The 25,782-nt window shown below is 46.3% G+C and overlaps 2 long non-coding RNA genes across 3 annotated transcripts; one reads left to right on the plus strand and one right to left on the minus strand.

The window, feature by feature from the left end:
• Nucleotides 1-910: 910 nt before the first annotated feature.
• On the minus strand, nt 911-9,345 carry LOC123618119 (uncharacterized). Of its 2 annotated transcripts, none has more exons than XR_012507541.1 (3): nt 8,277-9,345; nt 7,344-7,441; nt 911-2,436 (listed from the first exon to the last, which is right to left on the minus strand). It is a non-coding gene; the product is annotated as an uncharacterized LOC123618119 (long non-coding RNA). The 2 variants fall into 2 exon arrangements; XR_006726508.2 differs by having other exon boundaries at nt 7,344-7,567.
• A 4,119-nt stretch (nt 9,346-13,464) lies between these two features.
• LOC123618118 (uncharacterized) lies at nt 13,465-19,042 on the plus strand. The gene is made up of 3 exons (XR_006726507.2): nt 13,465-13,786; nt 14,141-14,271; nt 16,813-19,042. It is a non-coding gene; the product is annotated as an uncharacterized LOC123618118 (long non-coding RNA).
• The last annotated feature ends 6,740 nt before the right edge of the window (nt 19,043-25,782 follow it).

Below are 25,782 nucleotides of genomic sequence, written 5' to 3' on the forward strand. Positions count from 1 at the left end.
TTAACCATCCCAACCAGAATTTTCTCTCTTTTCTGAGTGCCCACACAGCTTTGCTTGAATTGTACTTTGGTATTTCATTCAGGCATTTAACAAATACATTTTGGGTATCGACTATATGCCTAGTGCTAGAGGTAGTGTGGTTAAGGCTTCAAGTTCTGGAATCAGAGGCTCTCAGTCCAAAGCCTGTATCCACTGCTTCATGCTGGGCCTCAGTTTACTCACCTGTGAATAATCTTAGCAGACGCGTAGAGTTAGGAGTCAGGTTGAAATCACCATGTCAGAAGCTTACGTGGAACTGGACTCATAGTAAGAAATCAGTAATAATTAAACCTTCTTTTAGGTGCTATAAGTGATTCCATAGGATGTTGTCCTGCCTTATCTGAGCCCACGTAGCCTGACTTTTTCATGAGCGTGTATGTGTGTGCCTTACCTCCAGCAGGCTGTCTATGACTTCCCTGAGGACAGACCCCAGTATCAGTCCCACCTGTCACCTCAACTGCACTTAGCACAGGGTCTGGAACCCTCGAGGCTTCAGTGACTGGGGATGGGCGTCAGTGGTCTCTAACCAATGCCCATGGTTAGTGCATCATCGTCATCACAGCCAGTGTGACGCCAGTCCTCACTTTCCACAGTGTACCTGCATCTCCGGTCTGCCAGCCTCCCCGTCTGCAACGTGTAGCGTATCCAGATTCAGAATTATGAGACTGATGAGAAGTTACCACAGGCTGAGTGTTCCGCCTCCCTCCGCCCCTGCTAGCTGTGTGGCAAATGCAGGTGGCCAGAGCGTCTTGTGGCTGAATTTCTCAGCAGAACAGGGAGCTGGGGCTGGGAGCAGGTGGGCAGATGTGAAGGGTGGTGGCTGAGAGGCAAGAAGAGCCACGCCTCTGAAAACACACGGTGGACGTTGGCCTTTCATTTTTTTTTTTTTTTTTTTTTTTTTGCAGGCCCAGAATCTAACCTCTCCTTTCCTGTTTTGCAAGAACCCTCATTATGTGGGTCTTCCTGGGAGGCAGGGCCCTGGCTCACACAGAGAAAGCTCAAGGCCCAGCCTTCCCGTTCCACATCCTGGCCTTCAGGGCCTGGACACTGGGGCAGACTTTGCCTTTGGGCTGCCAGCTCAGATTAGTTCAGAACAACCCTGGTTACATCAGGTTATCTCAGGAGTCCTAGACGGATAAAGAGACCAACCCAGCAAGCATATCTCCACCCCATTTCAAGCCTCTGAAATGTCTGTCCGTCCTGGGGCCATGAAGGATGCGGTTCAGAGCAGAATCAAAGCAGGTGTGTCCTTTGCAGCGAGCTGGCCGGCCTTTCCTCAGCTCATGCTTTGATTCTCAGTCTCCTCTATTTTTTTTTCTTTTTTCTTTCTTTCTTTTTCTTTTTTCTTTTCTTTTCTTTTCTTTTTTCTTTCTCTTTTTCTTTCTTTCTTTCTTTTTTTTTTTTTTTGCAGGGCAGTTGAGGGAGAGAAGAAAACAATTAACTGCTGCATTTACTGTCTGGGCCCACACCCAGCTCGTCAGGGCTGTGTTCACAGCCTTCCCGTGCCAAGTGTGTCACCAGGGCCTAACTGCAACCTCCAAGACAGGGAGTGGGGCAGGGAAACTGGGCCATAAGAAAGTCAGAAAAGCAATTAAAAAAAAAGAAGTGCCAACTTATAACAACTAAGATTCTCAAACTGGAAAGAACTCTGGAAATAGAATCAAAGAGCTGGCATCCAGCTCAAGAGTTGTCTGGTCAAAAACCCCTGCTACGGCAGACTGTGTCCATGGCCTGCCCAGCGACACCCCCTTCTTCCTTGCTGACAGCACCCCAATTTTGTTCAGGTACTGAGTGCCCAGGTGTTTCATGGGTATTCCCCACACTCATTGACCAATTTAAGCTAATGAAGCTAATCCCTCTCTCTTTGCTGGTGACTGGAGGAGGCACACCAATGCGACTCCACTCTGGCCAGTGAGGTATAAAAGGAAGCCTGTGAGGGCTTCTGGGAATATTTCCTTCATTTGTAAAAAGAAACTCAGTACCTGCTCCTTCCTGTATTTGGGGGGGTGTGTATGAGGAGATGGTACTCCCAACTGTGGCTGGACCATGAGGGGAAACTCCAGAGTACCCCAGAGACGCTGTCCCAGAGCCCTGACATCCTTGATGTGCTACGTCATCTACCCAATTTTATTAGGTAACAGGACTTCTTATTACGATAGATAACAAATTCATTACTGTTAAAGCAACGTTTAGTCTGTGGTTCTGTCAGTTGCAGCCTTAAGCCTCCTAACTGACAAGCTTGCCCACACTCCCTTCACGGGTCTCTGCCAGAACACCTCCAGGAACCGAGCGCTCACTCCCTTCCTCCCTCAAGCAGAGACTGGTTATTAGGATGTCCTCGCTGATAACAGTCAGATCCTGGGAACTAAGCCCATGATGGAGGCCGATTTCTTCCCCCTGGAATCAGAAAGAACAAGTCATCATCCTCTTTCCCAAGACTTCTCTGTAGGCCTTAGAGGACAGCTTCCATGTGTATCTGTGTCTTGGTTTTTGCCATCTTTTCAGCTCACTGAGAGCCACTTTGCCCAAGGCTGGCTCGAATTCCTAAATCCGCCATCTTACTGATGAGAAAACCAAGGCTGAGAGAGGGGACAGGCCCTGCTAAAAGTCACCAGGCAGGCAGAGCCTCTCAGTAATGGTAGGTAGATGGTGATAATGCCGTGGGAATGGTACCGCAATAAGAGTTATCCATCATTTGTAACTGGGGAGGGATCAAGCAGCCTCATGGAAGGAGGGAGTATTTGAGCTTGACCTTAAACTCTAAGCAGTACTTTTAAAAAAAGAAGAGAAAGAGAGAGAAGAATCCAAAAGTAAATCCAACAATGACTTCCACAACAATGTCAACATTGCCTCCTTGAGTAATTTTCCTGGCAGAGAGCTAAGCACCTTGTTAGACAGCCCATCCCTTCTAACTCTTAAAAATTTCTTTCTTAAGCCAAACTGAGCCTGCTTCTGTGTGTCTCGACCATTGGTCCTAATTCTGCCTTCCAGGCCTTTAGAGAACAGGGCAACTGCCTCACCCCCACAGCATACCTTTGTCGTGGGGCAGGTCCCAGACTTTCCACTTCCCCAGGCTGAATACCCCAGTTCTTCCGGTCATTTGCCACAGGACGTTGCTTCAGAGTGCTCATCATTAACCTTGAGACAGGCCCTAATTTGTTGATGTTCCTTAAAAGTGGTTGCCCAGAACCGAGCATAACACTCCGGGGTGGTCTGCCAATGAGAACCGAAGCCATGGCACCCACTCAGCTTACGGTCTCTATTAATCATTCTACTATCTTCATCAACATAACTTTATGAGCCATTTCAGAAAACTCGTCATTAACCATTCTAGAAACCTCTTTCCCAGCAAGATAAAAGTTGCAGATAATTTATTGTTCATGGCAAGAGCTTCCTGAAACACTTACCAACTCATTAATAGAAAGCAACAAATGACAATTTCCACCTTTCTGAACCCCTTGCCTCAAAGTCTTTGCCTTGCTGTGACCATCAGTCCTAAACGAGTATGTCACAAGCCTTACCCAGTCCTAATCAGGCGCTGCCTTTCCCCTGCAGTTGTAAGACTCATCTTAAACAAGATTTAGAAATCCCAGTAAGTATCTTGACTTTGTCCGACTTCCTCCAGGACACTCCTAAGACCCTGTTGAAGTAGAACCCTCCCTCACTGCAGTAGGAATAAACTCAGTGTTTTCTCATCAGCAGGTTGCTTCGGTGGTATCTTGGGGAGCCAGCATTCTACACCAGCAACCAATGGGAAAAGAAGGACCCTCGCCTCCCTGACCGATCCTAGCTCACTGGGGACCATCCCCTTCCAGTCCTCTGGCCTCCCAAGTCCCCTCAGCACGGACTGTGAGGAAGCTCCTCCCCTCAGGATTTCCAAAGGGCTCTGGGCCGTCTCTTCCCAGGCTCTCCCCTTGCAGCTTGGGGGTTTTTCTGGAGCTTGAGAAAGGAGAAGCCATTAAATTGCCTGATATGCCCCTCTAGTCACCCATCCCCCACTCCCCACCCTCATTTCACTCAATTGCCTTCTCTCTCTCTCCCAAGACACAGAAAAAAGGATATAGAAATATCAGTAGACATATAGACAGGGAGAGAGTGCTTTTTAGTCCCGGGGGCCTCCTTTATCATGTTCTCTTAGCATTTTCTCACTCCGTTCTGAGCTTTCACAAGCCTACCCCAGAATGGTCACACTCAGGTTTTTAGCACACTCCTAACTGCCTTTTATTTTTCTTGGGGAACTTTCAGGCCACACTTTTTGTAGCAGCCCACATTCCTTTGGATTAGCTATGGAACAATTGCTATATAAATAAATGAATCTGGGAAATGAACTCCAAAGGCATCCTGCCTGATGTATGACCTTGAGCTGGGTGACCTTGGGCAAGTGCCTCACCTTCTGCCCACCCCCCACCTCCCGACAAGGAGGGGGCTGGGCTAGATGATCTTCAAGGGCCCTCTGGCCCCTTGAGATCCTGCAGTTCTGATTCCATGCCTAAGGGAGAAGGCATTGGAAGGAAAATGTGCCTTTTGTTCTTAATTATAAAAACAAAACATACTTGCAGAACAAAAGCATGCAAAACCTAAAAGGTCGGTGATTCCTTCCTTCTCCCCTCAGTCCTCCTGGAGTGAGTCTTTTGGGGGCAGTTTTTTATTTGCCAGGCACACTCAATGCATGCTTTTTGATGTTGACCTCAGTGCCCCCAATTTGCTAGGATAACGAAGGACTGTTCTGAGAGGAAACAGTGTCTATTCTTATAGTTTCTCTTTTTCCTGGAGGAAAATTGCAGAATTTTTTGTGTTAAGAGTTGCGCAGCGCTGCTACCTGGGACCTCACCAATGTCTTTGTCAGAAAATAGGACACAGAATCCTGGCCTTAACCCAAGACTTGGATTTGCAGGGACTGAGACTTCAGGAGAATCAGTGACCAGGGTGCTGACTGTCCCTCAGTAGCCGTGGCTGGACAGTCAAGCCCAGAGCCTAAGACAGTAATACTGACCTCAACACCTTGCTCTTCCCACAAAACATGAACATGACCTTCTTGTGTGTTTAAATTTTTAATCACTGGCGTTGCACTCTGTAGCAGAGAACTTGGATAACGCAAATTGCTGGAGCATAACGCAGAGATATGCTTTGTTATCCTCCATTCTGGGGAAGCAGCCCATCAGAGAGAGAAGGACCAAGGGCACAGGCTACTGAAGTTCTCAGTCACAAGCTTAACTCCTTAGCTCACTGCTGGCCTCAAGGAAGGTCAGATCCGAGGCAGGAGGAGTAAACGGGACCCAGCATGGCCACAGGAGGGAAATTGCGACAAGGCCATGCAGATGTGGGTGTGAGGTGTGGCTTGGTGATGAGGAAGGGGCAGGTGCTGGGAGAGGCATGCAAGGGAGCGGGAGTAACTGGACTAACTGGAGGAGGGCTGGGCCGCAGGACACTGCGGGCTGAATTTGGCCCATGACAGAGCCACATCACACCACCAGGCCTGGGCCTTGGTCCCTGAAGGACCTGGGGAAGCTCACTGGAGGTTACAGAAGTGGAGGGCAAAAAAGCACAGGATGTTAAGACACTTGCGATAATACTGCTCACCCATTCATTCATCCATTCACTCTACAAATGTTTACTGAGCCTTTTCTACATACAAGGCACTATACTAGGCTCTGGGAGTATCATGGTAACTGAGAGATATGTGGTTCTTGTTCTTATAAAGTCTTCGGTTTAGTGAAGGAAGCAGACATTGAGTTAATTTCAAGGTGTGGTCAGGCAGAGGGGTAGGACTAGAGGGGGTGGGTATGGACAGGGTCAGAGAGTGACCCGCATTGCAAGTGAGAGGGTAGAGGGAGCAGGTGTCTGCAAAGAACTAACTCACGTGGGATGGGGTTGAGGAATGTTAGCCTGATCCTGGGGAGAGATGATGGCCGCAGGGTAGGAGTGGTAGCTTCTAGGAGAGTCTGGCCTCTACATCTAGCTGGGTTGGTGCTGGATTGGACGTGTAGGGAGTGGAGAGTGGGGAGTCGTGGATGACCTCTGGGTTTATGGCTTGGGGGACTGGGTGAGGTTGGGGTAGGATTGGGGAGCAGGGGCCAGGGAGATGCCTCACACAGTCTCTTCAGCTCCAGATCACACAATCATGTGACCTCTGATTCCAAGATGGAGATCAGAGGCTTTTTGGAATGAGAGTGCTTCCTCTCTACAAAGCTACTAGGAAGGAGTTAGTAAATTTCCTGCGCTTCCAGAGCATTAATTCATTCTCCATGTTCTCTTCTCAACAATGATTTGAGATTAATTAGGAACTGGAATTTGGAAGGGGAGACTCAGGAGCACTTCCTTAAAAGGGAGTTGGGTGAAGTCCATGGGAAGCCAGGTCTCCAGGAGCGACAGGGAGTGGGCCAGTGCAAAGCATCTCAACAACCCTGTGGGAAAATCCATTCTTCCCATGACCTCACCTGGCAATGGCTGTTCTATACACTCAGTTTCCTCATCTGCCAAATGGAGGCAGTCATCTCACAGGATTGCGGAGAGAAATAAATCAGACAAGTCCTGTCATAGCCCCAAGCACCACCCTAAAGGGCAGCTGGTACTTGGTCAATATTAGCTTCCATCCTTCACCCTCGGCCTCAACCAGCCCCTGTGGGACAGGGGATATTATCGACTGCCCTGGCTCACCATGCGGAGTGAAGCAAGTATGTTAAAGCCCTTGACGATCTGCACAGTATTATGCAAACACAGGTATAATTACCATCAAGATGATGGTGACTCATGGTAATAATTATAGTGAAATGTGACCAGGGGGTCAGTAGGCTGGTAAACAGTGGGGATAGATGGGAGTCCCTATGCAGCAAATGTGGGTGGGAACAGTATGGCTGGATAGAGAGAGCTTGGGACAAGGTCAGAAGGACTTGAGTTTGAATCTTGATGCTGCCACTACTAGCTGTGTGACCCTATGAAACTACTTGACCACTCTGGGTCTTAGCTTCTCACTTGAACAATATGGGTGTACCATCTAGCTCATAGGGTTGTCCCCAGCAAGCAACCTAACATGTAGAGCTCCTGGTACCCACCAGGCGGAAGAACACAGTGTCCACTCCAGGTAAAGGAGTAATTTAACCTCATGCTGCCTCAGGTTCCTCATCGTTGGAAAGTGGATATTAACAGTACCTGCTTCCTAGGTTTTGATGACTAAATCATATACTATGAAGAAACTATATACAACACCTGAGCTAGTCAATGTTAATTATTACCAAAATAGATGCTCTAGGGAGTTGACCCTGCCCCGACTCCAGGCCTCCTCTGACTTTACCTGTGGTACTTACCTACAGGAAAAATGCTCCTTTAGAGCAGGAAGGTCTTGGATTCCAGAGAGAGTTCTGTACCATCTCATAGTCCCTGTAGGGAGCAGCCTGGAAGTCATCTGGAAAGTATAGCTGGACTCAGGATCTTTTGGTAACCTTGGCAGAGCTTGTAATGCTTTTACAATTTAAGGCCTATTCATCTGCTCTAGGTAGTAGAGCTAGCTCCTGTGTAAGTCAGTGTTCCCCTGAGAAGCAGAAACAAGATATGTATACGTATTTATTTATTTTAAGGAATTGACCTCCCCTACCTCTGATTTTGGAAGCTTAGTAAATCCAAAATCTGCAGTGTAGTCCAGCAGGCGAGAGACCCTGGGAAGAGTCGCAGTTTGAGTTTAAAGAATTCCTATTGCTCAGAGGAGGTCAGTCTTTGTTCTAGTCAGGCCTTCAACTGATTGGATGAGGCCCACCCACATTATGTAGGGTAATTTGCTTTACTTAAAATCTACCAGTGTAAACTTTAATCTCATCCAGAAAAAAGAAAGATAAAGAGAAAGAAAGAAAGAAAGAAAGAAAGAAAGAAAGAAAGAAAGAAAGAAAGAAAGAAAGAAAGAAAGAAAGAAAAAGAAAAGAAACAAACAAATGAAAAAACACCTTCACAGGAAGCAGTCACAATAATGTTTGAAGATTTGGGCACCATGGCCTAGCCAAGTTTACAGACACATAAAATCAACCATCACAGCTCCTTTCTTCCACTTTTCTTCTTTGTTAAAACTTCTGGATTCTAACTAAGACTTTGGGAGAAACAGGAACCTCCTTAACTTCCCATGGACCCAGGACAGATCCTAAGATCCTGTAAGGCTCACCCACTTCCTTTGAGATGACTTAGTATCAGCCTAGAGATCATCAGTTGCAACTAGAGTTGGAGAAGCAGACCAGACAAGTGGAGTAACTTACCACAGGTCATACAGCAGAGGCAACCCCACAGCCTGGGGCTCCTGACCAGCTCCACATTCTCAGAGTGGGTGTTTACTCCACTCACCTAACCCCGAAAAGAAGAGCTCTTTGATGTCTACAGAGGCCTCTGGGTGTTCACTGCCATGTCTCTGAAAGATCAGCTGTTCCCAAAGGGAATCCTTCCAACCTTTTATTTCCAGCACACTCTTTTTCTTCCCAGAGGTATTTCTTCCTGCTGAACTGGACTGGATTCGGTTCAATGACATTAATTTGCACTGAGGAGACGTTAGTGATTTTCCTCCTTCAGATGGCAGGAGGCTTCCTGAAGCTTATGGTCAGATACGCTTTTCCTCTGCAGAAGTTTCCTCAGAAGAATCACAGAATCTTGGAATAGGCAAGAGTTTCTAGAAGAGTTTAGTTTATCCAATGCCTTTACTTTGTAGATGAAGGCTCAAAAGACCCAGGGTAGGGAAATAATGTGCCCCAGACACCAGGAAACACAGCTAATCAGTAGCTCTCACCGTGTTTTTCTCCCTTATCTGGACTTGGTCTCAAGAAGGAGGAGCCTGGGTCTGTCTGCGGTAAGGGAGTGGAGAGGGCGGGTCCACTGGAAGCCGTCTCATAGTCTAGGTAAGATGCAGTGTGGGCTGGACTCTGCAGCTGCAGGATGAGTGGGAAGGATGAAGGCTGAGCATTGTATTCAGAGACAATTCTGAGAGAGAACTGAAGGGCATAGTGACTGGTTAGATGTGATAAGGGATGGATGGAGCTCAGGGTTCCTGTCTTGGTTGTTGGATGGATAGAGATCACTACCCAGGACCAGGGAAATGGGTTGGAGGTGGGAGTTACAGAGGATGGGCAATGAACTTTGGATGCTTTAGGGGAGGTATTCATGGGATGTCCAGAGGAGACTGTCTGGTAGGCTGTGGGATGTGTGGGCCTGAAGCTTAGAGCACAGGACTGAGCATAAGATGTGGGATTCCACCAGCATGTTCTGGAACTGAACCCATGAGACAAAGTCTCCACCTGGAGAGCTCATGTCCAGGTAAAAGCAGAACCAGAGCAACTCCCAGGTCAGAGCTCATTCCACGAAGCCGTATTTCCAAAGAGATACCTCCTTAAAAAGGGTTTCTGGGTTTATGGCCCACGTTCTCAGGCATCTCCTCCTTTAACCAACATCCTATATGTCTGTAGATGGGACATTTCCCTCCCTATGCAAGAGGCAAATGTCCCTGGGTTTTTAGGAGCAGCAAGTCTGTTTGCTGCTTTCTGACTTGGTAAAGAGTTTCCTTGGAGTGTTGAGAGCTTGGATGTGGAGGGTACAGGTGCGACTGACACCTCAGTCTCCCTATCACCCATGGTGCTCCAGGCTGGGCAGAGCGTTCACTGAGGCCTTTGATCCCTCCCCACCCCAGGAGGCCCAGAGCCTCACCGAAGGTATAGAGCAGCCACTGAGAGGCTAAGTGGCTTTCTCCGGGGCCCTGAGTGCAGCCTAAAGAGACAATGTCAGTAATTTGTCACCTTGAGTTCTTTCCAGCTGCTTGGCAATTCATGTAAGATCCCCAGTGAGTATGTGTCCTGCTTTCTGGTAGGTTTCAAAAAAAAATGGAGGTCAAGAGAAAATGAAGGCATTGGTGAGATTTCTTAGATCAGTTGGCTTAACCATTTAAAAGAATTTTTTAAAAATAACTCACCCTGAGTTAGCAGAAATTCCATTCAGAAGGACTTTGGCATAGTAGCACGAGGTAACAACTCTTCTTCTGAATTGTACATTGTTTATTCAGTGCCAACAATGAACCAGACAGGTGATGAGCTAAAGTAAACTTCCTGGAGCCCACACACATACAAACACACACACACACACACACACACACACACACACACACACAGCTCAGACATTAGGGAGTGACAGCAGCCTCATTTCAGAGTGGCCCCTTCAACAAGGAAGACTAAGAATGTTGGATCTAAGTCTCCAATTTGAAACCCAGCGCTCCTTTCAACATTGCATTAGAAGAAGCTGATGGCTACTGTGGTAGCTGGTCTCGAGGATGGCCCCAGTGACCCCTCTCTGTGGTTGACACCCTTGAGTAGGTACCTCCTGTGCTGAATCAGGGCTGACCCTGTGGAACCAAATGAGTGTGGCAGAGAAGTGATGCTGCCGCATGATTTCTGAAGTTAGGTCATAAGACTTCCAGCTTCTTGTTCTCCTAGGATGTTTGCTCTGGAAGAAACCAGCTGCCATGTAAGAAGTCTGACTTCTCTGAGCCTGCCATGCTGTGAGGAAGCCCAATCTGCCCACTTGAAGGGGCTACATGGAGAAAGAGATGCCAAGCTAGCCCCCAGATGTTCAAGCCATCTCAGCTGAGGACAAAACATGCAAGTAAAGAAGCCACTTGGAACAGTCCCATGCAGTCAAGTCTTCAGATGACTTCAGGACTATTTTATCTATTACTGTCATTACGACCAACTTTTATGAACCACCATATTACTGTATGTCAGGCAATATACTAACCATTCTACATTTATTATTCCAATTGATTTTCACAAGAATCCTATGAGACAGTGCTTATTCTTATTCACTTTACCTATTTTACATATTAGAAAGGTTCAGGGACATTAAGTAATAAGCCCAACATCACACATCTTGTAAGTAAAAAGATTAGGATTCAAACCTCAACAATCCAACTCCAAACCTCATGCCATCACACATTGCTCTGCTCTGTGACTAGATACAGGTGACTCAGGGGACTGACTGCTAACGGATGGGCTCAGATGGGGGGATTTGCCTTGGAAAGTCTCACTTTGCCCAAAGAGCTTGTTCTGGAAGGTCTGAAGCAGCCATCTGGGTTCGTGCTGAGTCTTCCAAGGACAAGAAATCAGGGCTTTCTGAATTCATTCACATGCAGAAACAAATGGTTCTGACCTTTTCTTTTTAAAATGTTTTTCAAGGGAAGTCGGTGCTGCCAGCCGGGTCTAGATTGATGGCATCGGATGCTGAGAAGTGGAGCCTCCACTCAGCATTACTTCATTTGGCACCTTGGGTAAGATCAGCCAGAGACTCAGTGGAGCTTGCAAATGCCAGGTCGATTGCTTATTCAGAACACAGTCTCCACCCCTTTTCTCCCCACTTTTATTGCTTTTCTCATCTGTGGGACATTGAGGGCTGCTTTAGATTTCCTGTCCTCAGAGCAGAAGAGAGGGAAAGAGCAGGAATACAGTCCTATGAAATCAGAGGGCAGAAATGAGGACAGGAAATAAAGGGTAGGGGTGGAGGACCAGGTCTCTGAGTGAAGATGCGTGAACCAACTCTGCTGGACACTCCAGGCTGGGCCCAGGGCAGATACCAGGTGGGAGCGACACAGTCCCATGTCCCCAATGACATGGCCCTTCGTGGGTAACTGGGAGACACAACGCTGGGCACCAGGGGCTGCGGCTCTGATTTGTGGTGGCAGGTCTTGTTCTGGGCTGAGTACTGAAAAGTGTTGCTCTTCTGTGAGTGCTGCTGGTTCTCCTCTCTCTTTCCTCCGGCTGGGCCTTTCCGTGGTGCCTGCTCCCCACGTACGCATGCTGTCCTCAGCGCACCCTGACACAGGCACGGGGTGAGAGACATGGACCAGGAATGACACTGGGACACAATGAGAGGCACAATATCTCCTCTACTGATGGGAGGAGATGTTAGCCTGGTGGGAAAGTTCTCCCCATTCCAGCCTGTGCCCTGCCCCCCAGCTCTCCATCCCCCTCCGGGTTCTCCCCTGCTTCCCCCAGCCCTCTGCCTGCCCAGCTTTCATCACAATAGGGGAAGCCTCTCTTCTCCACTCCCACTGTCATTGTATTCCCCAAACTTCAGTCCTTTAAGTACATTTTCCCCATTTTTCCCTCATAGCCACATACCATCTGTACTATTATTTACTTATTAGTTTTCTTTAAATTGACTCTTCCTTTATACTTTATTTATTTTATTTTATTTTATTATTTTATTTTTAATTGATTTTTAGAGGGGGAGGTATTTGGTTTATTTATTTGTTTTTAGAAGAGGTACAGGGGATTGAACCAAGGACCTCGTGCATACTAAGCATGCACTCTACCACTTGAGCTATACCCTCCCCCCTTAATTGATTTTAAAAGTAAAAATATATGATGGAAAACCATCATCAGGTAACATAAATGAAAAATGCCTGTACAAATGAATACAATAAAAAGCAAAACAGTGCCATTAAATTTTAGCTAAATATTGTCGTCTACCAGGATCAAGGCTTGAGACTTATCCCATGTTTATTAAAAGGAATGTTACTATCTGTTAAAAATGTGCCAATGAAAATTCTCCTTAAGGTAAACTTAAAAAGCCGAAGGGAATGAAACAGGAGAACTTCTTGCTATGCAATTTAATGCTATTCAGTCTCGGGCCTGTGTCTCCCTAAAATCATTTCTCCTCCCACCCGTGGCCTGTATTTCATGCTTTGATTGTCACTATTTTGCTCAGTCCTGCTGTGCTTTTAAAGACCAGTTCAGAGGCTCTTCTTGCCACTCCTGCTTATATCTTTCCCTCCTTTCTCTAAATATTTATAGTAATGGATATCATTTGATAGTGAACAGGTACCATTTATTATGACACATTATAACCTAATTGTCACCTAACTGTTCTAGGGCTCCATGTTCTATTTTTACAGGGTCTCACCATCCTAGAATACAGTAACTGTGAAGTTTATTTGGTGAGGGGTGTTGTCTGTCAGGGAGAAGGGGTGGGTGTGAAGGAAGAATGATGGGGATTTCACACAGTGTATTTCACGGTGCTGAGCACAAAGGTGATGTTTGATCTAACCCTGATGAATAAAATGTAATTCCTTGTTACTGCTAATTATAATTGTGTTGCTTTTAAGTTGATTTTTTTACCACTGTGTCAAATAATATTTCAGCTTGGCATGTCTATTTCATACAATGCACCATACCACACAGTTTGGGCGTAACAAAAGGAACTTGTAAGTTCACCTCCATCTTATACGAAGGCTGAGTTTTCTGGAGTTAGATATGCTAGAGAGGGATAGCTTTGGAGATTTATTAACTAACTTGATCCTTTACTCTTTTATCGATTCAGCAAAACTTGACAGAGCACAGACCACCTGACAAACACTAGAGGAATAAAAATAAAGAGTAAGTTGTGTTTCTGAGTCAGAGAAGCTCATATTTTAAAAAGAGAGAAGACGTGAAAAGCAATCATTACAATCCAATGCAAACGCAGTAATGTGGGGTATCCACTAAGGTCTACCGGAACCAAGAGACAGATTTCGATTCAGAGGAGGAGAGCTGGGAAAGTTGACACAAGAGAGATGACCTTTGAATTAAGCTTTGAAAATGAGCCAGACCTGTCGGAGAAAGGGCATGCCAGGCCAAAGAGTGAGCAGGAGCAAGGGCATGACAGCCTGCATCTGGGCATCGTAGAGGTGGCGGTGACTAGAGGTGGTGAGAGTATGGAGTGTCTGGAGAGGGGACAGGAGATAGAACTGGAGCGAGAGGTAGGGGCCAAACTGTGAGGGTCTTTATGTGCCTGGCAGTGGGGAGTTGTTCAAGGTCCTTAAGTAGGAACGTAAAACAGAGATGGTTAGTTACCTACTGCGATATTTATTCTCCCCTTTCTTCTTTCTTTTTTACAGAACATGCTGTTTAGCTTGGCCTATTAATTTCCAAACCAAAAGACAATATTCCTCAGCTTCCTATGCAGTGGGGGGCAGCCACATGAATAAATTTTGACAGGAAGGAAATAAGCAGAGTATTGTGTAGAACTTCTAGGAAGGCTGCCAAAAAGGTGATGAGTTAGCCAGGTGAGATCCCATCTCCCCTTACTCATTTTGTCTTCTTTTGATCTGCAGCTTGGACGTGATGGTTGGAGTTCCAGCAACCCTTTTGGACTTACAAAGTCACCTTGATGATGAAAACCAAAACTGAAAATGACAGAGGAGACAGAAGAGCCAGCAAACCTGTGTATCACCTTTTCTTTTAGGTGAGAAATAAAGAAGTTCTCATGTTTAAATTATTGTTATTTGGGGGTTTTATAATATTCAGCCAAACCTAATCTTAATAAATACAGGGAGTCATGACCTCTGATTGAAAGACTGTGTCTGATGACTCCAGTATCTGGATATGTTTTGAATCTGTTTATGTATATTTTTTTCCTCTTGGTTTTCATCGTTTGATTTTGCCTCATGGTATCCCTTGAAATTTTTGATCAAAAACCAAACATTGTATAGAACTTTACCACTGTTTTAAAAAGCAGTTACTAATCACATGTAGCTATTTGAATTAATGTTAAAAATTCAGTTCTTCAGCTGCACTAATCACATTGCAAGTGCCCACGGCCACATATGGCCAGTGGTTGCTCTTTTGGTCACTGCATATTCTAGAGCACTTCCATCACTGCAGGAAACAGACAGTGTGGGTACAGAGAATATATGATGCCCCAGCAGATATTATTTTCCTCCAGAGAGGAAACTCTTGCTTCTGACCAACAGTTAGGCTACCCCTTTGCTTTGATAGACCATCCACTCCAGCTTTGGTTTCTTTGGCCCCATGAGATTGTTGAATGCTCTGCTCAGCTTCTCAAATTCTAGCCTGCCACTCACAAAAGGGCAAATGCCTCAAGGAGGCCTCTGTCAGCTTACCTCCAAGTACTTCCCTCCTTTCCAGGATCTTGGCCCTTCACATTTTTGGTCTTGATAGCTCTTCAATGACTTCAAATGGATTTTTTAAAACAATATGTTTTGTCTAATTTTCTAGTTATTATTGGCAGGAAGTCTGGTCTGATACAAGCTAGTCCACTGTCACTAGAAGCAGAAGTCACACCTCTGTTTCAGGCATATGGCTCTGGGGCCAGTGCAGGGAAAGTCCAGCAGGATATTCTAGATGAGAGGCAGTGAGGGCTTGAACTAAGGACAAGCAGGGAAGGAGGGGACAGATTTGAGAAATCTGGCCAATTTAGGAAAGTAGAGTTAGCTGAAATCAGTCTCAGATTAGATGTGGGATATGAGAGAGAGGAAAAGGAAAAGGAATTCAAGGATGGCTTTTGGGACATGGCCCACAAATGTCTTGAGCAACAGGGTGGGTGCACCCTTCTAAGGGTAACCTCAAGATGTAGGGCCTGGGGAGAATTTGTTCTGGTGCCTTGGAGTGGCCAGATCAAGTGTGCTGTGTACAGTGCCCTGTGCCAGTGATGCTGGAGATGCCACCTTTTACGTCTGGTGGTCAGTGTCAGGGCAGAGCCTGCCCAAGCTGGTTCTGTAGCATGAGTTTAGTGTGATTCTGGCTGCTTAACCTTCTTCCTCTTCCTCACCCCCCTTTTTTTCTCCTCCTCCTTCTCCTCCTCTTCCTCTTCTTCCTTCTTCTTATTCTTTCTCCATACTCCTCCTTCTTTCTAGCTTTTCCAGCCTTTAGGGCTAGTCTCATACCCTTTGAACGACTCTGTTTTCTGTTTTTGGAGCCCATTTCTGTGGCTTGCAACCCAGAACTCATAAAGATGTGTACACTCATAACATCCAATTTGTACGTGACAGACGGCTTTCTCCCCATGGATTAAATTTCTCAATATAACTTATAAGCACATTTGTCCTATTTTTCACATATTCTCAGAAGTAATGGGAAAGGCCAGAACAGAGAGATGAAGAGTGGGGCAGAACGGCTATTTCAAGCCGTGGTAGTATAATGAATACCTATTGCTCAGTTGAAACTATGAGAATGTCTAATATTTCCCAGACATTATGTAGCCTGAGAAAGAAAGACAGCTTATGAGTTTTTATTAATCTAACCCCTTCATCAATCAAGGTGAGATGCTCCCCGCTGGGGATGCTGAGCTAATTCTAGGGACTCGGAATGTATGACTTCCTCCCAGCCTGCTGCCATGCTGATCAAGCAGAGGCCAGCCCAGCATCTGCCCTTCAGCTGGGGGCAGCAGGCCCTCCACTGGGCCTGCACAGGGCAGGTCTGACCTGAGTGCCAGCACTCTGCTCCCTGCAGGTCCTGGAGGCTGCCCGGGGAGCCAACCATTCAATCTTGCTGAGACAGGTGGTCTAAAGTCGAAGCCCAGGGGCTAGATTTAGAGGCCAGATTTAGGGTGTTTTTTGCCAGTTGCAGCCTATCCATAGTCGAGCTATTGGCTAGAAATCCCTGGGAGGCACTCAGCCGGGCCTGGGTTCCCCTTTTGGAACCAATGCTGTGGCTGGGCTGGCCCTTGTGGTTCTTGTTATGACTGCAAGTTGTCATCAGCAATAACTGTCTGTGGGGCAGACCATGAGCCTAAGGATTAAGGGCAAGTTCTAGGGAAGAGATTTGGATTTTGGAGTCCTTGGTCAGAGCTGACATCCATCTGATCACCCATACCCCAGACTCCCTGGTGATGGCCTGGCGCCGGCATGTGGGCTGCACCTGACCACCTCAGATCGGATTCCTGTTCATACTTACTCACCATCTTCTGCCAGGACCCCACCCCCCAGATGACCTACCCTGCCCTGTGGGCCCCTGTCCTCACAATCTGTCTCCCCCTGCCTCCTAGGAGCTGGAGTGCTGCCAGGGGCAATCCCGGCCATCTCAGTCCTCTAGCCGGGAGAAGACAAGGGCTCACAGTCTAAGGGGACTTCTATCTTCTCAGAGATGACTGTGTGGGCGAACTCACAGCCTCGTGAGGGCCACCCAAGAAGGCTACCAAAGCACATGTAAGGAAGGAGCGATTGTCAGAGGAAGTCCGTGTGTGCTGGAAGAACCCTGAAGAAGGTTGCATTAACTTAGGCCGTGGCCCAGAACCTGGCTCCCACCAGTGCTTAATTCACAACTTACCCACCTCCTCCCCTGCCCTGATCATGCTTTACTCATGCAGCCTTTTCCCCCTGGGATGGGAATCCCCCACGTCTCCTTCCCAGTGAACCAGGACACAGCCTTCAGCCAGTTCCACCATCACCTCCTCTGAAGTTTTCCCCAAGCCAGGATCGGTCCCCCTTCACTGGGCTCCCATGACCTCCTGGGCAGCCTTAAATCTGGGACCACTTAAGACATCCCCTGGAATCACGTGTTTGCTGGTCTGTCTCACCTGTCAGGCTGTAAACTTTGAAGGCCTTTTTCATATTTCTATGTCTGGTACCTAGTCCAGGGCTTGGCAAATAGGAACTTAATAACTATTTGTTAAATATGTACATGAATAAAAGAATTACAATAAAAGAATTAGGAAAATGCCTTGGTCACATCAACAGCAGACCTGAGTCCAGTCTCTCACTCCCTGAATCACCTTGGGCACCTCGCTCTCTCCTCTTCAGCATCCTCATCTATGAAATGAAGAAGGTGGAGCCAGTTCTTGGGGGTTGTGCCCTATGAACTGACCTCACCCTACTGCTTGCAGTCTGCAAATAGAGGGATCCCAAAGACACGAAGCTTTAATAACTCAAAGGCTTGAAGACTTTAAAATCTTGCTAAACCAATACACACAGGGAAGAGAGGTTGGGAGTAGCAGAGGGGAGAGGGAGGCATTGCAGGTGCGGGAAGCAAATGTACTCTCATGGTATGTATTGAGGTGCGGTGGGGGACTGGCTTTGTCCCCTTTGACCTCCCATCATGCACTAGGGTTACTTGTCGCATGTTCTGTGGAGACTTTCAGAAAGTGGAAAATCTGTAGGGATGAATGACCAAGTCCCTTTGTGTCTCAGCTAGAGGAATGGAGGACAACAGGGCTGGCCCAGGACCTTGTGAAGGGTCTCCTGACTCTGAGTCCGGGACTTGCTGTGTGTCCCTGGTTTATTTGTGAGGCTTTAGAGGATGGACACGCCTGTCTTCCATATCTTCCAGGTGCTTCCTGCAGGGTTCTGTACCCAGAAGGTATTTCACAAACACTCAGCAGGAAAACACCATCAGCCAAAGAACCTTGAAGGATTCTGTTCAGCGTACCGAGCAGTAGCAGCCACTTTGGGGAGACTTGGGGAATTTTGCAAAGCTTTGGAGGCCTGGTACGGTTCATGGTGAACCCGTAGGAGTAAATTGCTTGCCTCTGTGAAATGAGTTAACTCTCCCAGGGCACTAAGCGGTTAGAGAAAGGAGTCATTCACTAAATGGCCCCTTCCTGCCACCCAGGAACAAATGTGCTTCACGTGGGCACAGAAATCACATCTCACAGGAACATTTCTAAAGAGAATCGTTTCAGCAGGGCTGTTAGAGTCGTGACTAGAGCCAGCACTGTGCCACCACAGCCAGCCAGCTCTTGAAAGAAGCGGCACCCCTTTATTTTCATTACAGGGACCTTAGGCCAGGGTGGAGAGAGACTGTGCCTGTGACAATTCAATGTTGTCTTTTCCCACCCAGTCATTCTCAGGACTGGGAAACTGAGGCCCAGAGAAGAGAGGGGACCCCTATAGCCATTCAGGGGTGGAGATGGGACAAAAGGACCCCTGCCTTCCAGGGCAGGCTCTGTCCTCAGCTAACCTCTGAGAGTCCTGGTGTGTCCTCCCTCTGGGTCACTAGGCTGTAATTGGATGCTCTTTGATTGCCCCTCATTATTTTTCTCTTAACGCTTAAAAAAACTTTGGCTTGTTTGTTTTACTGAAGTATAGTTGATTTACAATGTTGTGTTAGTTTCAGGTGTACAGCAAAGTGATTGAGATATATATATAGTCTTTTTCAGATTCTTTTCCGTTGCAGGTTATTACAAGCTATTGAATATAGTTCCCTGTGCTCTACAGTAGGTAATTGTTGTTTATCTATTTTGTATACAGTAGTTATATCTGTTAATTCCAAGTTCCTAATTTATCCCTCCCTTCCCCACCTCTTCCTCTTTGGTGACCATAAATTTGTTTTCTATGTCTGCGAGTCTGTTTCTGTTTTGTAAATACGTTCCTTTGTATCATTTTTTTAGATTTCACATGTAAGTGATATCATATAATATTTGTCTTCATTTCCCCTCACTTTTCATCACAGACGCTTTCCCTTCGCCAGCAGGGCCCGGGCAGGGAGCCCGGGAGCGCGAGGAACCCTCCCTGCCCCTCACGGGTGAAGTAAGCCTGCTTCTCTTTGTTTCTGAGCCACCAAAGCTCATCTTCTGTTGAAAAGACTTAGAACTTATTCTTTGGGAATGAGAATTTTGAACAAAGAACCAGGCAAGTGAGGCAGTTGAAAAGAGACTGGTGCGTGTCCTGAGCCGGAGCCCTTCTCTCAGGCCACCTCGCTGTGTATATGTATGTAATACGTATGTCTCAATAACCCTGCTGAGGTGGACATTGAAAATATCAATTTACAGATGAGGCATGTGAGACCTAGAAACATTTAAAAATTGCCCATGTTTACTATCTACCAAGTAAGACCCCCATCAGGAAATCCTAGGACCTCATAGTTGAAACTCTCCTTAAAGTCCATCTGGTCCAGTTCCTCCCCATCCTCTCAGTGTTTAATTTGTGCTTCCACTTCATCTTTTGGCTGATTTTTTTCTATCAGCAACAATTGTGCTTTGCTCAGACTTCTTGGGCTACAAATCTCCACCTTAGAGAAGCTGGTTTCTAACTATCCCAAGACACCTGCTTCTTCCCCAGCAGAAGCCTCTTCATACTCAGCGCCCATAGGGGCATTTTCAGGGACCCCTAAGGAAAGAGGTTCTATCTGCTATGCTTCCTGTACAGTAGGTCACTGTAAAATGGGCTGAACTATGCTTCTTGCCACATCCTAGCTGAAGTGCCGACCTGCCGGTGTGTCGCTGAGCAGTCACTGTGTGCTGGCTGAGGGCTGTGCAAAGCTGAACACCAGCCTGGGGATGTAGGGGTGGCTGCCAGGAGGGTCTGTGTCCAAGCACACGGCACCCGGGCCCCATCCTCTCACCTCCAGAGGAGTGACGATGAATCTCAAGTTTCCTATCTGTACCCACCACCCCACACCCCAACTCCCAGTCATCATTTTCATCCTGCCAGCACCTTCTGAGGAGTTGATGGAGGAGAAACCTGAAAACCATAATGCTGGCACTTTCATCATCTTGAGTCCCTGCTCATTTGCCCCGCAGGGCTGTGACAGCCACACTTCCCGGCAGTCATGATCGTGCTCTGCAGAGGTAAAGCGCTGTCCTGTGTGAAGGGCACAGCCTGATGAGGGTGGCCCCTGCCGAGGGGGTCTATGTTTTGCAAGGGTACCTGGAGGGCTTAGTAAAGCCCATCGTTTCTAGAGGGCATGTTGGGGATGCAGGCTGACATCGTGGACACCTCTTGTCTTTTTCTGCCCAGATTCTTTCCCCCTTCCTTTTGGGACTTGGCCTGCCTGACCTCTGTGGTCTAGTGAAGCTGCTGATGACAGGGGCCTGCCCTCTGACCAAGGCCATAAAGGGGGAGCATGACATGTCTTGCCACCTGGAGAAGGGCCATAGCCCTGGCCTCTCGTCCCCAGGGAAGGAGGGGTTTTTGGAAAGTACACACTCGTCAGGCACTGCCCATCCCCTCTCACTTCCTCTCAGCATGAGCTGTCTGCAGGAAGCCCATATTCTGCTGTGCAGGAGCGAGGGCTATCCCTGGTCCAGCCCTACTGGCTGTTTCTATTTCTGGGGTTCCATATGCGGAAGCATACTTGTTCACATCACATTCTCTAATAAAAGGCATCAATAATACAGATGATATTTTGATCTCCATTGGCCTTATACCTTATTCTGTATTCATTCAGAACTCAGGTGGAGAAGATAGATGGCATTTTTCTAAATGATGAGGATGCTAAGTTAATAGGGTGCTCTTTCCTGGGATTTTGAGTCTTGAGACACTTAGGGACCAAACTTGATTGGAGCAGGATTATCTATGAAGAGAAAGATGGTGAACTTAGCCACCAAGGCACCCAGACCTGCTATGGTTTTGTCCTTCCAAACTTGGGAGCTCAGCTCTTTGTTTCTGAGAGGTATTACAATCGCTCCAGCCTTTTGGTTGGAACTTGAAGAACAGACAAGCTTTTTAGGCAGTGATGGAAAGAAAGCAGGGCTGGGGTGGGAATTCCAGGTAGACAGGATGAGCAAAGTCAAAGAGTAGAAAAGCCCTAGGAACATTTCAAGAAGAGTCAAGTGTAATTTGGTTAAAACATATTGCATTCGTAGGTGAGTTGGAGACATGGTAGGCTAGGGCCAGCTCTTGATGGATATTGAGTGCAGGATGTGGAATTTTGATTTTAGAATGTGGGAATTCAAAGATATGAACAATGTGAAACACAGGGGTGACATGTGCAGGATAGACTGAGGCCATCTAAGACCAGAATTACAGTCCCAGTTCTGCCACCCCCTCAGCCTGTCTCCCTACACTCCACTCCAGTCCCACTCTCCCAAGGTAGTCAATATTGACAGCCAGTGTGTATTTTTCACACCTTTCTTTTTGCTCAGGCAAACACAAGCAATCATAGCACCCATCCCTCCTTTTTAGAAAAGCTAACATGTTCTCATGCACATTACTCTGTAACTTGCTCTGTTCACTTAAATTCAGCAAAAATTTTCCAAGTCATTGCATAGAGCTCTAACTCAGTTTTGTTTTAATCTTAATTTTAATCCATATGTAGATTTCCTATAATTTATTCAACCATTTACCTATTGATGTATATTGAGGTTGTTTCAAGTTTTTGCTAGTAAAAAAGATAATGTAAATTTACTCTTATATACTTATATTAATAACTTCTTTAGAAGACATGCTCAAATGTAGCACTCCTGTGTTAAAAAGCAAGTCCATTTAAAATGTCAGTAAGTATTTCCACATCGTTTCCTCCAAATGTTATAGTAATTAATTCCCACTATAGGTGCACCCATTTGATGGCAAAAATTAAGAAATTGATGATACTAAGTGTGGGAAAATAGGTCCATTAACCAGATCTCTTACCACTTTCCTGGTAGACGTGCACGTTGGTACAATCATTTTGACAAGTTGCTTAGCATTATCTTATAAAGTTGCACTTCATATACCCTGTAACCCAACAATTTCACTACATATACATAAGAAAAACACCTTCACCTCTATACTAAGAAACTCATACAACAATACTGATATGACCTCCAGAAACAACAAATGCCCTTTGACAGGATATTGGATATATAAATTGTGGCCTTGCCATACAAGGGCAGTAACAATGAATGGACCATAACTACAGGCTATATTATAGTATATGCATATTACATACTATATATACATGTGTAAAATATTGAGTAAAAAATTAAGACCCAGAAGAATATTGTTTACTGTTGTTAGAAGCAACTACACATATAATAGAAATAAACAAAATTGTATACATAATAAAGCTTTTAAAAATCAAGATCATAATAGACAAGTGGTTGCCTTAGGTAGGGAGAGGAAAAGGGATCAGATGGAGAAGAAACACGTAGGCAGATATACGTTACTGTCGACACTTTGGTTCTTTGAAGTGGTTCATCATTGTTAACTATTGCATAAATAAATGATAATTAATTAATTAATCAACTGATTAATTTTAAAAGGGCCATTCATGAGAGTGTGCCGGGAACCAAGGCTATAATAAGAAAGAAAGAAGACAGAGAAAAATGAAACCAATGCCAAGGAATAAGAGATGAGACTTCAGTTCTGGGGACTAGGTTTCTGTCTGATGACAACTCGAGATTCTCAGCCTTCTTCCAGGGTTTGGATCAGGGCATTGTGGAGGACATTGACACATTCAGTACAGATTCCCTGCAAGAAACTTGAGTTGCTTCGTAATAGCAAATGCCGTGGATACCTAGTCACAGTAGTTCTCTCCGTATACTGATGTCGTCAGGGTCTGTCATCCCAAAGGTCTCGGAATGATTGGTTTCTTCCTCTCTCATGTGTTTCATCCTTTGGGGAAAAATATTGCCTGGAAATTGTTATCTTGCCTTGGAGTGACACACCCACTGGTTGAGGTGGATCAGCCCCAAGCTGTCACACACTTTTGTTTGGGATACAGCATGAGGCTCCCCACTGCAAGGTAAACTGCATGAGGGAGGCCCTGTCCTCTAGCCATGCAAAAGTTATACTTACCTCCACATCATCTCTCTGCTGTCCCAGCCAGCTGGCAACCCCTTCAGGCCCAGGAAGGGCAGAGATGAAAGGGCAGACCAGACTGGAATAGAAAGACTACCATCGGGATGTGTAATCGGGGACCTCTACCAGGTAGGGCCATCTTGGCCTCACTACTGGGTCACTGGTCCCTCCCTGGAGGGTTCCTGCGCTAAAACAATTGCCTTCCCTCCTGAGCTGACTTGGCCAATCCTCTTGGATAAGAAAAAGACTAAGTTGCTACTTGCAATGGGTCAGGATGGGCGCACAGATTTTCATCTTCCTCTGTATGCTGGGGCCTGGGATGGAGCTGTCTGTGGAGCAGCTATAATTCTGTAATGACAGATGAAATACTCGCTGTGTCCAGCAGGATGAGAAGACGGTGAGCTGTTATTGTTATTATTTTTGATTTACAAGAAGAGCAAAGTCATAAAGCCCCAGGGCCACTTAGCTAATAGACATATAATTCACCAGGAGCTCTCTAATGCATCATGTTACAGGCATAGCCAGCTCTCTGCTCTCCTCCTAGCCTTGATCTGGCTGAACAGTTGAGGCCAAAACCAACACAATCTGGACTGCCCCTAGATGGTCCAGGATGTTTGCACCAGGCATCAAGCCCCGCTCCAGGCCTGTGTTGCATCACCTGGGCCCTCAGAACTTCCTGCACCAGTGAATCTGACTCTGTCAACAATTGGAAGATCATGCATCCAAGCAGCTAGAGGTCTGCTGCTAGTCATTTTCCTGACCGGCAGTCATTGCAGGGACTGCACATAGAGGGGCCAATCCTTTCCACCCTGACTCTCCATCCTCTCAATAAATAAGACCCAGCTAAGTGGGTTTACTTGGTCTCTAAAATTCTTTAAACTTTGACAATACACTCTGTCCACAAAGACCAGGTTCTCCTTCCCAACCTCCTGTCTTGAAATTCTGCTCCTTCCTCAAGCCCCAAGTCCAATGCTGCCTCCTCTTTGGAACCTGTCTTGTTTCTTTTGGTTGGAATTAAATTCTTCTCCTTCTGCACTTGTCCCCTCATGGCCGCAAATCAGATTGTGTCATCTGAGTTTCTTGGCTTTGAATATTTGAAATGGGTCCCACCTGTCATCCTCATCCAGCCTGGGTGATATCTGACCTCCATGTTCCCTCAGGGGACGAGAGAAGATGGCGCGTCTTTAATCAGGACACGTGTGTGTTTCCTACTTGGCTTAAAGTGAGTAAGGGAGTCATCATTTAGACTTGAAATGTTTTGTTATACAGCATTTTAATTGTCATATTTTTAATAATGGGGTGTGTCTTCCAAATCTAACTGAACCATTAGGAGATTTTACTGTAAAGGACAATCTATTGCAATTATTTTTGTTTAGTTCTTCAAATAGTCTCAATCTTATTGTTTTTCTTCAGATGGAACAGTGTAAGGGGAAGTGAGCTTGGACCAGCTTGGGGAGGATTTATAAAAGTTACTGCCACCACCACTACCCTCGCCCCATCAGCACCATTTAATGACCACAGACTTCATTGTCACTATCTCTACGCCGCACAAGAACCCTGCAAAATAAGTAATGTTTCCTTGGTTTTAAAATAAGGAAATTGTAGCTTGAAAAGGACAAGTGATTTTAGCTCAAGGCTGAAGCTAAGTTTAAAAATCAAGCCCATTAGCTTTTGACGCTTTTCTCGTTCCCAATGCCCCCCAGCCCAGACCTCCCCCTTCCGTGAAGCCAGGCTGACTTCTATGCTGGGAGAACACGGCAGTGGGGAGTGGGCACCACTTGCATTAAATCCATGCAGAGATTTTGCTGGAGAGTTTACAGAGGGCTGGGGCTCCTCTTATTTGAAACTCTTCTAATCTTTTGATATCACAAAGAGTTCCCTCTCCCCAGTGCACCCCTCAACTCCAGGACTAAAAGGCGAATCAGCACCACAACATCTCCTACAGTTTGAGCTCCAGTTTCTTTCTGAGTCTAGGCGATTGCTCTGAGATGTGGTGGAAAGCTCACACAAGCTGTTTACCTTGAGCAAGTTACTTAGTGTCTCTGAGCTTCAGTTTCTTTTAAATGAGGCTAATGAATTCCTCTTTGGGGGGTGGAATATAATGATAAAATGATTTGCTGGATGGTAGTGCTTAGAATAATATGTAAACACACTAAGCATCCCTAAATAAGAATATTAATTAATTGAGTAAATGAACATAATGACACTTCCCTCCAAGGGCTGGTGTAAATACTGAGAGATACTATGGAGACCAAAGGGCTCTGTCCTTGCGGGACCCTGGACGCATATGTGGGATGATTGCAGGTGATCTCACGGACATGGACGCCAAGCCCCGGAGCAAATTAAGCGATTTGTCCAGGATTCTTTCTGCTCAACGAGGAGTGGATGTGTTGCCCCTCTCCATACCACGCAGCCCGCTCCTCCATGCCCTGCACGGGGCAGGAGATGCTGATTGGCGGGGAGATGGGGAGGCTATCCTGAGCCCAGCATCTCCCAGGACAAAGGAGATGAGAAAAGGA

The sequence above is a fragment of the Camelus bactrianus genome, chromosome 1, assembly GCF_048773025.1.
Source record: "Camelus bactrianus isolate YW-2024 breed Bactrian camel chromosome 1, ASM4877302v1, whole genome shotgun sequence".
In the NCBI taxonomy this organism is placed as follows: domain Eukaryota; kingdom Metazoa; phylum Chordata; class Mammalia; order Artiodactyla; family Camelidae; genus Camelus; species Camelus bactrianus.